This window comes from Strix aluco, chromosome 16, assembly GCF_031877795.1.
Source record: "Strix aluco isolate bStrAlu1 chromosome 16, bStrAlu1.hap1, whole genome shotgun sequence".
Lineage (NCBI taxonomy): Eukaryota > Metazoa > Chordata > Aves > Strigiformes > Strigidae > Strix > Strix aluco.
In genome coordinates, this window is record NC_133946.1 from 19,836,344 (window position 1) to 19,851,744 (window position 15,401).

A 15,401-nucleotide genomic window follows, 5' to 3' on the forward strand; every position below is an offset into this window, starting at 1 on the left:
TGTGAGCGCACATTGCCAGCTCATGTCCAGTTTTTCATCCACCAGTACCCCCAAGTCCTTCTCCTCAGGGCTGCTCTCAATCCCTTCATCCCCCACCCTGTATTCCTGGACTCATGTGCAGGACCTTGCACTTGACCTTGTTGAACTCCATGAGGTTCACATGGGCTCATTTCTTGAGCTTGTCCAGGTCCCTCTGGATGACATCCCATCCCTCAGGTGTGTCACCGCACCACTCAGCTGGGTGTCATCTGCAAATTTGCTGAGGATGCGCTCGATCCCACTGTCCGTGTCGTTGATGAAGATACTAAACAGTTCTGGTCCCAGTACAGACTCCTGAGGGACACCACTCATCACAGACCTCCATGCAGCCACTGAGCTGTTGACCACTGCTCTCTGGATGCGACCATCCAGCCAATTCCTTACCCACCAAATAATCCACCCATCAAATCCATATCTCTCCAATTTAGAGACAAGGTTGTGTGGGGATTGTGTCAAAGGCCTTACAGAACTCCAGATAGATGACATCCATAGCTCTTCCCTCGTCCACTGATGTAGTCACTCCATTGTAGAAGGCCACTGGTCAGGCAAGACTTGCCTTGGTGAAGCCAGGCTGGCTGTCTCGAATCACCTCCCTGTCCTCCATGTGCCTTGGCACAGCTTCTAGGAGGATTTGTTCCATGGTCTTCCCAGGCACAGAGGTGAGGCTGACAGGTCGGTGGTTCTCAGGATCTTCCTTTCTCCGCTTTTTAGAAATGGGTGCAATGTTTCCCTTTTCCCAGTCACTGGGGACTTCACCTGACTGCCATGGCTTTTCAAATATCACGGGGAGTGGCTTGGCAACTACATCAGCCAATTCCCTCAGGACTCTGGAACGCACCTCATCAGGTCCCACAGTCGTATGTATGTTCAGGTCCTCAGGTGGTCTCGAACCTGATCTGCTCTTACGGTGGGAGGGACTTTGCTCCCCCAGCCCCTGCCTTGAGGTCCATCCACTCGAGAGGTGTGGGAACAGAGGTTGCCAGTGAAGACCATGGCAAAAAAGTTGTTGAGTACCTCAGCCTTCTCCTCGTCCGTTGTTACCAGTTTGCCAGTCGTGTTCATCGGGGGGTAATACTTTCTTTGCCCTTCCTTTTCTGGCTGACATACCTATAGAAGCCCTTCTTACTATTCTTTGCATCCCTTGCCAAGTCCAGCTCTGGCCGCACCTTGGCCTTCCCGAACCCGTCCTTACACAACCAGTAACGTCCCTACACTTCCCAGGATACCTGTCTCTGCTTCCACTGCCTGCTTATTTCCTTTTTGCCCTTTAGTTTGACCAGCAGGTCTTGACTCATCCATGCTGGCGTCTTACTGTCCCTTCCTGATTTCTTACACCTGGGGATCGAGAGCTCTTGCACTCTATGGAAAGCGTCCTTAAAGATCTGCCAGCTCTGTTCTGCTCCCTTGTCCCTGAGGGCAACTTCCCAGGGGGTCCTATTGACTAACTGCTTAAACAGCTGGAATTTTGCTTTCCTAAAATTCAGGGTCCTGGCTTTACTCTTTGCCTGACCCATATCCCTCAGGACTGTGAACGCCACCAGTGGGTGACCGCAGCAGCCCAGGCCGCCTGCAGTCCTGCCATCGCCGATTAGCTCACTTGTGTTGGTGAGTAACGGGTCCAGCAATGCAGCCCCTCTGGGAGGGCTGTCTATTACCTGCCTTCAGAAGTTATTTATCCTCAATGCACTCCAGGAGTCTCCTGGATTGCCTACAGCTCGCCGTGCTGCTTTTCCAGCAAATGTCGGGGTGGTTGAAGTCCCCCAGCAGGACAAGAGCCTGTGAGCGCGATGCCTCCTGTTGTTGGGGTAAGAAGGCTTTGTCAACAGGCTCCCCTTGTTTGGACAGCCTGCAGTAAACACCAACCACAAGGTCCCCTTTGTTGGCTCGGTCTCTAATTCTTACCCATAAGCTTTCAACCTGCTCATGGCTATTCTTCAGAGACAGCTCTTCACAATCTACCAATTTCTTGACAGAGGGCCATGCTCCCACCTGTCCTTCCTCACCTGTCCCTTCTGAACAGCTTGTAGCCATCGACAGCAGCACTCCAGTCTTTCTAGCAGCACAGTGGCCTCCAACTCCTCCTGTTTGTTGCCCATGCTACGTGCAGAGGCACTTCAGGTGGGCTGTTGGTCGGGTCACCTTTTCAGAGGAACACACCTGAATTCCTTTGAGGTATTTCACTAGTGTTTCCCTGCTGGCTCCTATTACCTCAGGAGCCCCTGGGTCCTCTCTGTAAGACTTCAAGTGTGCTCCAGTGTACCCAGCAGGTCTCAGAGCAACAGGCTGAGGGCCCTTACTAGCACCGCATCCCTCTAACCTTGATGTGTCGTCCCACAGCCTGTCCTTTCTGTGGAGGCAGCTAGGCTGCACAAGGCTGCTGTACTGGAAAATGGCTCCTAGCATCCCCTCTGTCTCCTACTTTTCTAAGATACAGGGTCCCAAACTTTTTGCAATCATTTGTACTGCCACATCCTCAGCCATCTCACCCTCATCTCACAGCAGGCAGGTTCAATTGTCTCTACAACGTTTCCACTGGCATTGCAGGCAGCAGGATGAGGAGGGGAAGAGAATAGCAATTCTTCCTCCCTTAACCTGTTTGGATACTGAATTAGTGATCCTTTGATCTACACCCCGACACTAACTTACTTCACAGCCTAGGGCTTAAACTCTTATCTACCACACGTACCAGGATATGGGAGCAGTAATACTTCCTGACTTGCCCAGGTGGGATAATGGGGTGTTTGCAAACCACCAGGGAAAAGAAAGCATTTACTTTTTATTAACAGCTCAAATTTAATGCAATTCATAAGCATTTTAACTTCCTATTATCTTCAAGGAGAGGTTCCTGCAGGCCTTCACCTAGCATAGCATGGGCGACACACCTTCATTTATAATCACCTTGGATTACCCCTGCTGCCATCCCCTATGAAAAGGAATGCTCTGGTAAGAGCTAGAAACTTGTTGATTCACATTACTATGTAGCCTCTAGACCACAAAATCATCTTGAGAGAAACAGTGGAAATTCCAACATTTGAGCCATTGAGAAGCAGGAGAAAGTCCTGGAATCATTAATTAAAGATCAGACAAGGAAGCTTTCTGAGAACTGGGGAGAGGAGGGAAGGCACTGGCAGTGTGGTCACCTGCAAAGCAAGCAATAGCTCTGAAGCATCCTCAGTCCTGGGGCTGGGCCCAAACTCAGATTGAGTAGCCCTTGTGCCTTACCATTTATCCATCTGCTTCATGCTGCTCCCGCACTGCTGCCCTTTCAGAAGGGAAAGATGCCCCAGGATGCAAAGCTGAACGCTTTGCTTTCCATCTCAGCATGCTGGAACGTGCTGGAAAGTCAAAGTACTTGTGCCTCTAGGGCTGGGGAGAAGGCAAAACACAAGCCAGACATCCAGCGAAGCAAAAAAGCTCCTTCTCAGGAATTGTCATTTCTACTTATGTGTGGGGCAGGCACACAGAACAGATTTTGGCCCAAACCCCTCCTCCCTGACCCTTCACATGGAAGCTGAACTCATTTGGCACTAGTGAAAGAGATTCCCCAGACCACAGGTTGGAAACTGCCTTTATCTCCTTCTGCCTGTTGTCTAAACTGATTACATACTCCTGAGGGCATGGAGACATCTTTCTTGACTGTACAGTACCTGGCACAAAAGGATCTTGCCTTCAGCCTTTTAGGGGCTGCTGAGAAGCGAGGAATACAAACCAGTGTTTTCCAGCCACACCATCTGCGCCTACCAGGAATGTGCACAGTGGTCCTGGGAGAGGTGGAGACAACTTAGAAAGCCACCTACATTCAACAAGATCTCTCGGCCATCTTTGGCAGACCCTGCTTGGCTCCACCTCTCAAATGCAAGAGCACCTTTCTGAAGAACTTGAAGAGAAGAAGCAAGGTCCCATCCTGGGCATTTGGGAGGATCTCACCTCAATTCCCTCTGGGTCTAGGTAATATCTCCACAGGCGCATCACAATCCTGCTGTCGCCCCTCAGGACACTTATGAAATCCCTCCCTTCTTCTACCCTGCTTCTTTCTGAATAGACCCCTCAAGAGAGATGTAGATCCTTAACTCCTGCGAATTTTGATGAGCGTCAGGTATCCAGTGAGGAACTGTGTGCCTAATACACCTGAGGAGCTGCCTGCTCTTTGAGACAAGAGCTGTTTCAGAAGAGCACTTAGCCCTTCCGCTCATTTTCTGAGACTGTTTACTCCCCAGGGGAGGGACTTACTGAAGCATAAATAACAACGAGCATAAATTTCAAACTCAGCCAGGATTTACATGCTTGGCATCACATACATACCTGTGAATTATGCATTTTACGAGGGGGTTAGTCAAATCTAGGCGAAGTGATGGCTGGCTTCAGGGTCCTTGAGGATAAAAGCAACCTTAGTGTAAAACCAATTTCACAACCGTTAGTTAAGAAAATGTAAGAGAGAAAAAGAGTGACCAAGCATGCCCGGAACTGCATGTGTCTGTGCTCTAGCACTACAAAGCAAACAAAAACCCCTTCACAGGGCTTTCTGGTCCTAACAAAATACAGAGCCAGCCACATCCTGAGGGCAGGAAGGCCCCGTCTGCTGCTCCCACAAGTGGATAACCAGGGAAGCAAACGGCCCCTCCACACACCTCGTCCCATCAGGAGCTGGAAGGCCAGAGACCAGCACGCACTGCACGACCAACGGGAACTCCTTCTGCGTCAAACAACATCCTCTTGTATCTCATAAGGCCTCCTTTATCCTAAAAGATCCCAAAGCACTTCACGCTATTTATACACAGGAACCACTTCACCAGTCATTGAACTGAGGAGAGGAACAATAACCGTCTCTTTTCTGTCACTTGAAGCACCAGAAATCAGTGCCTGGCGCGTGTTTGCAGAGAGCTCATAGCAATGAGGGTTCGCCATGACAAGGAACAATAGTTCAGATAGGTCAGGGTTAGCCAACAGACAAGACAAACTCTTCACTGCAGCCTGATATTGCTATTTTAAATTCTATTTTCCCAACTCTGTTCACAGGCATTGTGGGCTTTGTGATTTTTGGGGGGTTTGGCTTGGCTGGTTTTTTTTAAAGCATGGCTTTGTCTGCGCTGGAGAACTTACCAGTAGCATTAAGTCACATTCCTAAACAAAACAGTTTGTGCAGAATCAGCTTTCTGCCTGATCCCTTCCTATTCATTATGTTCATTTTCAGCTCAGCTCTCAGAGGCGAAGCCACTGGGTCCTCAGCGTTTTCAGGAACTGCTCACAAAACCTCCCTGCCCTGTAGCCATGCCAGTACTAGGACCAAGCCAATAAGCGCTAAAAATCCTGGGAGGATTAAAACCCTCCCAGCCCCACAAAGCCTATTCAGGCAATTCTGTACATGAATTCAAAGCGCTCTCCAAAACGCAGCGATCATAACCGTTTGTTCACTCTCTACAGATAGCTGGTTTTTTACACAGTGGTTTGAGCTCAGGGTAAAGACTAACCTAAACACGTGCTGTGTCGTAGCTAGCACACAGTCACTCAGAATTTGGCTGCAGTTTCATTGCAGAGGTACTTTCTGTTTCATTCCCTATAAATCTCTGCAGTGAAAAGGCAACTAGCTAAAAGCCAGTAGATTTTTCTACCTGCCCACAGTATCGGGTGCATATCCCGTGGCAGGCCAACATCTTCACCTCACCAAGCTCACGAACAAATCGTGGGACTGTAAATCCCACTGTCAAAAATACGTGCAGCAGTTTTTGGAAGAGAGGGCAGGCAGCTGGTGTGTCACCACGGGGTATATTTCTAGCCTCTCAGTGACACAATGTTCTATAATCTCACTGCCTGAAAGACCCTTTGCCTCCTCAAAGCATCTCAACAAAGAAAAAAAGGTAGCACATTATAATAGGAGCACAGAGCGATCAAGTGACTCTCCCAGCAGAAAGAAGGGGTGGATTCGCCCTCCTCACATCTCAACATCCATCCTCCATCCACCATTGTTAGCACTGCCCTGTCGGTGCCTGAGACACCTGTCTGCAGACAGCACTAAAGCAAGAAGTGCAGAAAAAGCTGGCACCAGCTTTAGCTCTTGTACAAAACTTGTTTTGCTTCGAGTAGGCTGTTCCTGTTCACACATTCTGCGATGTAAACAAAAGCAAGGCAAAAGTCTCTGGAGTCAGCCCAGATCTCTCCCAGGCAGTCTGCCTCAGTTTCATCTCCACAAAGATTGTATTTTAAAAGCAACTGAGAAGATATTTGACAGTGGAAACTAAGGTTAACAGTCTTACTGCTTCAGCCACGCTGCTGATTAGCTCAGAACTGGTACCAGCCATGTCAGAGAAAACCTCTCAGCCTGTCAGCGACAGAGCTGGCACCTGCGACCTTAGGAACAGAGCAACGCACTCTGCAGCACCCCAGCACACCGACAGAAAAGGGAACATCACGCAGCCACCCAACAGGGCAACAGCAGCTCTCACCTCAGCGTGGCAGCTAGAGAGATACCGGTGACATTCTCAGGAGCCTCCCTTCCTACCCAGGACAGCCACCTCATGCACCTGGAATTACCCACTTCGCTAACAGCAGTGCCAGGAATGGCCATGAAGTCTCTTCTGACCATCAATCCTTATATATTCCCGACGTCCGTGCCTCCGAGGGTGTTTGGGAGTGATCGCTGCACACTTTGAGGAGTTATATTCCTCTCCAGAGCTAAAAACACTTTACTAGAGTCAGATCAAATATCAAGCACAGTCAAGGGCAAATTAAATGACATTTCATTTCCCAGAGCTCTAAGTCCAAGTTCATAGGAGCTGTCTCTCTCCTGTTGCTATAGGAGCAATGCTGGAAACAATGCTCAATCCACGCTGCTTAAGGCTGCCTTGAAAAGGACCATTCTTCCAGTAAAAATTAAACAACCCCCAGCCAAAAATAAAACATTCCTCCCCCTTCCGCCTCGCTCTTGTGTAGCAGGTTTTAATGACTCCACCAAAACCATTTACACAGCCATTTATAGACCAGCCTGCAAACTTGACAGGGAGGCACCAGCATGTGAATTAATAACCGGGAGGCGAGGGCTGTCCTCAAGGCAATTACTTGCTGGCCCTTCGCCAAGGCTGCAGGCAGGAGAAAAGATAAAAAGAAGTCCCTGACCCCAGAGCACACGCCAACAAGCTCTAAAGAAATCCCCCAGCCCCAAGCCGTCAGCCACTTCCCTGAAAACACCTTGCTCCACTGGTCTGTACACAGACCTCCAACGCAGAGGCACCGGGAGCTGCTCAGGTCCTCTCCGCTGCTTCATAGAGACACACGGGCAAAGGGCAGCTCCTCGTGAAGGGTACAGAGCTATGGTTAGTACAGAAACTTTGGCAAGTCTGCCTCAGCATATCATCCACTTCGTTTAGAGGTGGTAGGAAGGAGTAACTGGAAAAGGGTTCCTCTAACAGATGCCAACCCACCCTCAGGTTACCCTGAACAAGCTTCATTAAAACAAAACCTAAAAGGAGTTTGAAACTTAATCCTCCACACCAGCCCCCCAAACCTTGGAGGTCAATTTTTAAGTCAAGAGGGACCATACCATCTCATCTGATCTCCCGTTATTTCAAAAGTTAAAATTTTAAAGGCCAAAAGTAGTCCATTCTACAACTGTGGGACACACTGAATTAACCCTCAAATACCAGGAAGACTAAAAAGACTTCAGGAGATGCGAGAAACCACGTACTTTGTTCCCTCGGGAGCCTCTCCAAATGTCACTGACACGCACTCAGTGTTCAGGATACTTCGAGCTTAGCAGAAGGCAGCAGAGCATTTTCCTCTGCGTGTAAGAGCCAGGAACCCAGCAAACATCCAGCGTTGGGCAGACTCATTATCCAATGCCACCCCATGCCATTAGCGAGCAGGAGGGGAAAAGTAGTCCACAGCATGGTTCACTTGTAGGTTAAGACACTCAGTCAGTCCTTAAACATTAAAAGTATAAAATACTCAGAGAAAATCCAGGAACAACACAGCCAAAAATTTCTGAAGAAACTGAGTAACTACCTTCACTTTGACCTGAGTTTTGGTCAGTACTAAATGCCCCCTGGGAAGATGAGGTCCCTCTAGAATATCCAGGGATAGAGCAACCCAGGAAACAAGAGTCACCTCTTGCTTTTGAAGAATTTAGAGAAAACTCTAAAATTCATGCTGGGAGTAACCAGGGCAATCCTGGCAGAGAAAATAATCCTCGTATTACTGACCTCAGACTAAAGGGTGTTTCAGCACTGACCACTCTGGTGCCAGGGCCACCTTCCTGCCGCTCAGAACACTCCCCGCTGCACCGGGGTACGCGTGTGCAGCAGCAGCAGCATCTGACTTGATAACCACTACCCTGTGCACAGACACAGGAAAACAAAAAGGACTATTTGGTCAGGGTGATACAGGGAGAAGGGAGCTGGGCTGGCCAGAGATGGTTATCAATGTCAAAATGGGGAGGATACTGCTGATCTGCAGCTGTCATGCCCTTCGTACACAGGGAAACCAGCTTCCCACTTACACACTCATAAATATACTGTTGATAAGAATTACACTGATATAACTACAATAATTTAATTTGGATACTCTCACCTCTCTCATCTAAGTTGGCTTCCCCTCCTTTCCTTTTTTCCTAAAAACTTGTTAAAATTTCTGACGAAGTAGCAAACAACAAAACTCCTTTTTTTCTACAAGGGCATTTTCTTCCACATGGAGACAGATGCAGCCTGTAAGTAAAGCTTGTGACACCAATGAAAGCAGTTTTTTCCTCTGCCACTGTGTCTGCTTTTCCTTTTTTCCAGGCTTCCTGCAGCACACCTGAGAGTCAGGATCCATGCTTCCCCAGTGCCTGACCAACTCTGAGAGCAAACAGCCCAGTGAAGTCAGCAACCAGGATTTTTTCCTGGTGTAAGCACATGGTTTAAATTCCCTTTCTTCCTGTCTCGGGACACAGTGCACACACTGGAGGTAAGCCCTGGGAAGCACACAATGGACAGAGCAGGCTTTTGTTAAGCTCTCCCAGAGCCCATCTCCAAGGCTGAGCACTGCCTCCTTCCCCATGTACAGCACAAGAGCCCAGCGGGATGCTTGTACTATTTCCCTGCTCAAGAGGAGGAAAAAACCCAGCAAACTAGGACTCAAAGGCACAGAAACCAGCTGACAGTTCCTCCTCCCCAAACACAAAAAGAGGTCCTCCCGATAACAGGAACTTTGTCCCTCCAAAAACCCTCCCAGTGGACAAGGTAAACTGGAGACCACCTCAAATCTCACCTCACCTCTGGCAGACCTCCCACCTACGCCAAGTCTCCTGACGAAGATGGAAGAGGGCTCCTCCATACGGCAACGAGGGACCTGCAGCTAACCACAGCTTCCAGCTCGCTGGCAGCTCAACTCCTCAGCAAGTTCTACCTTCACACAGGACAGGACTCATCCCCCTTATGCTACAACAGCCAAACCCACATAAGCTCTGTGTGAAGCTTACAGCGACCACGGGCAAAAACAACAAATCACCTCTGCTTCCAGGGCAATGTAGGGGGAGAGATATGGGATATGAATTCCTTCCTTCCAGAGTCCACCAAAGCTAGGAAGAAATACTGACATTCACAAGCCATGACTCACACCTGCCTCGTGTCCGGCACTCCAGAAGTCCCGCTCACTGACTGGCATGCCAGAAATACCAGCATGGCTGGCATCTGCCAGCTGGCTGGAATATAAATTCGACTGAAATCGTCCTTCCCCCTTATTTTCTTTATTGTTGCAGTGCGGTGGTCACTGAGGATCAGAGCACTCCCTGAAACCACAGCCACACAGGCATTGCGGCTGTTGCTCTAGCAGATAACAGGTCAGCGAGGCTCAAAACATGATCCACTTCACACAAAACAGGAAACCTCTCCCCCAGAAATTCCCACCTCAAACCACTCTTGGTCCCAGTTTTAACTGGGTCTCAGTGAACATGCCAAAGAATCTGTTGTTGGTACTCCAGCTACACTGATAACTCATACACTTGTATTTAAGGAGCTGTCAAGGACGCCGCCGTTAGCTGACTGTCCCTCCTTCGCCCACTAGACCAGGATCTTGCCCCCGCCAGCAGCTACTCATGCTGACATCCTTCTAATAGATGAGCCAGCTACACTTTCAGGCCCATGTTGAGCTTATTGCACTGCTGCCTGAAATGCACCTCCCAAGCTGTACAGCGCTTTTCCAGCTCGGGCTGGAGAGCCGTAACCACCTGATCAGCAAGAGGAACTTGGGTTAGAAACACGGACCAAGCTGGTCATACCCAAATGTGGCTCAGACCCCAAAACCTCCTCTTATTCTGCCATGCAATGCCAGGAGTGCAAAACAGTAATTATCTGCTTGGCCTTTCTCCTGCCTACGTCTCACCCATCGGGACAGAAGTGTTCCAGGGCAAGGTACCAGACATGCTTTCACCTTACCCCCTTGTCCAACACAGCCAGATCTTTCTCCCACAGCATCACCAGAATGTGTTTGCTCTTCTCAACCTGTCGCTCTCTTATGGTGGCAAAGACATCTGGGAAGCATGCTGCAGATTTCAGCCCAACTCCAGAGCTTCTCAGGAGCGTGCACTTCCACTCTGCAGCTACAGGGACAAACTCCACCGAAGCACAGGCACTTGGAGCCTCATAACTCTTTCCACTGCCCCAGCTCCCCACTGCTCTGTTTAAAACCAGCTCCCTGCTGCTCTGTTTTCTTTCCTATAAAAGGAAAGAGAACCTGGGTTGGAAAAGCGAACTTTGCTCCTTTTGCATTCAGATCTATTACCAGCAATAGATAACAAACAACGGTCGATGCCAAACATTTTGTCACCTACTTCTGGCTCAGCTTTTCCTTACCAAGCCTCGGCTGCCAGGAACAGCCTGTGGGTCTGAGCAACATCCCCTCTCGCACCTCCCACACATCTCATTTCCACCTCTCTTAAGAGGCTGTGCCACATCCCCCATCCTCCACGCTCCCTCGCTTCGATGCACTCACCGCTGACACACATGCTCAGCAGGTAGAAAAAGTGACTCTGCAGCAGCCTACGTGGATGCAGGCAACACACACCGCACGGTTGAAACTGCATTTGGTTGGCTGTACCCCGCTGATAGTGGGTCAACTCCCAAATGAATTTAAACAGCTGCCAAGGACCCTCCCTTCACCTCCACAGAAGGTAATTCCTGATGTCTGTCCTTATCCCATTAAACCAGTACCCTGCCTCCAATAGTGTCCAGCACCGCTGGCATCAAAACTAGGCATGAAATACACACACACAAATAGATATATATATATATTTGTATGTGTATATATAAAGAAGTCTATGAAGACCGCAGCTGGCATGTCATGGCAGCTACTCACGCTCGCATCCAAGGAGCCGGCTACACTTTCAGGCTCGTGTCAAGCTTATTGCTTGACCGAAATGCACCTCCCAAGCTGTACAGCGCTTTTCCAGCTCGGGCTGGAGAGCCGTAACCACCCGACCAGCAAGAGGAACGTGGGTTAGAAACATGGACCAAGCTGGTCATACCCAAATGTGGCCCAGACCCCAAAGCACTCCTCTTATTCTGCCATGCAATGCCAGGAGTGCAAAACAGTAATTATCTTCCTGCTCATTCTGCCGAGAGTTTTATTACTGTGCAGCAGCCAGGACGCAGGACTAACAGGGCTGCCAATTCACTCCCCGGGATGCCAGGCTGTTGAGATCACAAGCAGAGGAGTCTGGCAGGCGGGACAGAGCAGAGCACTGGGGAGAGAGGCGCCCATCAGCAGTGCTATTACAGTGCTGATCCTTGCCAAGAGGGCCTGGCAGCAAACAGGTTCTGCGCCACGGATGGTATGGAGGGATGGTACGAGGTGCTCTCCGCAGCCCTGACAAAACGCCTCACCTCCATCCTCCAGCCCTGCCGATCATTTCTCCCTCCACACCCTGGCTTCAGGCATGGGGTGGCTGGGAAAAGCCCATTTCTCACAGATTGGGAAGATGGTCACCATCCTGGGGGAAAGCTCTGACAAAATGCACATGCAAGAATGCATGGGAAGATAGGACGATTTTACAGTGACACTGTTCATTCCATTCTGGCTTTGCTGTGGCAAAAGAAAAATCACATTCAGGGTCTGAAAGGCAGGATGAGCAAGTGAGACAGAAGGAGACCTGCTCTTCACCTTCAGGACCTTCAAGGTTTTTAAACAACCAGGGAGACTAAACTTTCTGTTCCTCACAGCCAGGGAAGCCCAGACCAGCTGTAATTTCCAGGAGTCACCCTCCCTCAGGCTTTCCATGACCTCAGCTGTCAGTGCACACACTTGCTCGGGGAGAGCTGGAGATAACCCCAGGTGGAGCCCGAGAGCAGAGGTGGGGAGTGGGAGAGTGTCTTCTCAGGAGGTTTCAAGAGCAGGACTGATGAGGCCACTAGGGATAGTAACAGTAGACTGGGACATGAAAAGCGAAGCTCCCCTTTTTGTTTTTCAGAGCCAGTTCATCCACCTTCTATTTTTCCAGGCTTCTGTCTTAAACAGAAGGCACAAGATAAACAGAGGGACAGCACGATTGCTTTGTAAGTGACCAAATCACCTGGAAACATCAGACAGGACAGTTTGCCACATGCAGGTATACATGCTGATAGAGATACTACGTGTACAAATAAATATAAATATGTATTTTCCTCCTATGCAAAACAAGTAGCCCAACGCACTCCTGAGAGCAGAAGCCAAACTTTGTAGAAGCAACAAGTGAATTCACCCATGAGATGACCCAACTAAAGGAGACACAGCTCACCAGTCAACCCCTTCGGGGCTGTCTCAAGAGCAAGGGATTTGTTGCCTGGTCTATGTATGTGCAACAGGAACAGCTAGAGTTGTGCTACAACTTTTATTAGCTGGGAATAATATAATATGCCTGCTGGAAACTTCCTAACGGGGATAGATAGCACTCCATCTGCCACTCCCACCTAGTATTTTTGCTTGACAAGGGAATACAAGCAGCTTGCTTCCACCCCCTTGCTGAAGAATCTCTCACACCCATCGACACAAACTTTCAGAGGCTGCACTGAAAACATCCTTCGCAGAGCCAAGATTTCGGCTGTGCGTGCCTTACTGTACTCAAGAGAAACCTCAGAGTCCTGCCCGCTTCCAAACTGGCATAAGACTTCCCTTCTGCACAAGGGGACTGGGAAGATAAAGCGTTGGAGAAAAATCTTCTTGGGTTGGTATTCCCTGCTTACTCAGAAGACGGCTTTTGTATTTGATCCAAGAAGAGAGCCACAGACCTGCTGAAGTTCCTCTTACTCAGGGCTCTGCTCTCTGCACGAAGAACAAACCCTCCTTTAACACACCTGCCTTAAGACAGGAGAAAGAAAACTTGACTGTTAAGCTCCCACAAAACATACTGCAGGATGGACTAACCACCTTAGACTCAAGAGTAAAATGAGGTGTCATACATGGGACATTATCTCAAGCACATAGAAAAGGCACGTTCTTATTGTTTACTGGAGTCAATATACAGCAGGGAATGTCAGGACTTCTACCAGGCAACTGGGGGAGTCATTCCCCTCCACCACAGAAAGACTCCACCAAGAAGAGAAGCCATTATTTTTAAAAAGCCACAGACCAGTCAATATATGCAACGGTTTGGAATAAAACATGCTTTTTGCAGAAATACAGCCTATGGACAGAAAGACATCCAGGTCGGGAACTCAAAGACATCATCAGGAAACCACAGAGCAAGGATGTGATCTCAGGATAGTTACAGGAAGGCGCTCAAAAGCTGCCAACTCCTCCAACTCACAACCCGAGCTTTCAGCAAGGACATCTGACTCAAAGTACTGGCACCTAAGAGCAGCTGTAGCACACCAGAGCCCGGACCCACCTATACAAGCCAGCATTATGCCTTTGACAGGGACCTGTCACCAGATACCTCAGGTGATGCATAAGTCCCAAACATTGCCCAGCTTCCAACAGTTTGCAGATTGAAAACTGCCTGTCCAAGTCACACAAACTCCCTCAGAGAAACTAAATAAACTGAAACTTTTGCATCACTTTTCTAGTTTCCATTGAGCTCAGCAACAGCTCAGAAGACAGATGCTCTGCTCTCCCCACCACAGGCAGTCATCCTTGGTAGCAGCGAGTCACGCAGGAGGACTGGGACGGACCTGGTCTGACTGATGACATGCTCAGAGACTCTTCAGCCTCAACAATACCAAGCGGTAGAGATCCCTTCACACCAAAAACTTCCCTAAGAACCTCGGCAACGGCCTTGCAGATGGCAAAGGAAACGCATTCTGGCAGAAGGGACTTGTTTCAAAACTGTTTCAACAAAATGGCCACCACAGGGCACTACCTCTGAGGGGTGATGCCATTTGAATTAACCCTCGTTCTAGCAGACACCACACAAAATGCCCAGAGCGAGCCAGGGAAGTGCTGTAGGGGGACAAAGGAAGCGAAACAGCGTAATTTAACGGATGCTATAGAGTAGCCTGAGATGGATATATCATTGCTAAAATTCAACAGGATACTGCAACAGGTTGATTACAAAAGCCCTCAGGAAGAGGCAAGATTTTTTTAAAATTTACAGCAGTTTACATTCTTCATGAGATGACATGGAGCAAAGGCTACTGGGAAAGATTCCTCATGGCAAGCAACACCGCGGTGCAACAACAGCCCATCGCCATCAGCTTCCAGAAAACGAAATGGAACGTCGCCTGGATTCTGTGGTAAACAAGGGCTCGCTCTCCCCCTCCTCCGCCTCCAAGGGTGCTACAAGCCCAACATAAAGGCCAAGTCTTATTTGTACAACAGGGAGACTTGGCTGAACAAAAGGCAGAGGGAGATAAATATCGTTTCACAAGATTACGGCGACATTCAGAACACCTTCCCTACTGCACGGGCTGCGCAAAGCTTCCGACACCCTCCCCGCAACAGGTTAAAACACCTTTAAGAAGAGAAGCCGCCGGGAGCTGCACAAGGCCCCTGGCGCCGGTGGGGAAGCGAAGCAGCGCGGCAGCAGCGGCCAGGTGCCTCACGGCCCACCGAGCCGGCACGGAGCGAGGGAGCGGCGGGTGAGGAGAGCGCCGGAGCCCGGCTGCAATAAACGGGGCCCCGGGCAGCGCTTTGCCTCCCTTCCCCTCTCCTCTCCCAGGCCGGGCTGTCAGGCGCTGCCGCACGCAGCCCCCGCCGTTGCCCCGGCCTCCCCACACCGTCCCCCAGCCCCTTCTCCCCCGCCCGCCGCCATTTCGGGGCGCCCCGCCTCACCCCTTCGCAGCGACCCGCGCCGGACCGCAGCGCTCCGTGCTGCCTCACGCCCCGACCTGCCGCGCTGTGAGGGGGGCGGACAGCCCAGCTCAGCCCAGCCCAGCCCAGCTCAGCTCAGCTCAGCCCGGGCCGGGCCGCCCCGAGCCGGCGGG

General features: G+C 50.0%; 1 protein-coding gene across 1 annotated transcript in view; it reads right to left on the reverse strand.

Moving 5' to 3' along the window:
- The window catches only part of CD151 (CD151 molecule (Raph blood group)), a 39,363-nt gene extending 23,962 nt beyond the window's left edge, over window positions 1-15,401 (reverse strand). Inside the window, exon 1 of the mRNA XM_074842601.1 lies at window positions 15,250-15,401. The gene's annotated coding sequence lies outside the window, so the exon portion shown is untranslated. The remainder of the gene's footprint in view (window positions 1-15,249) is intronic.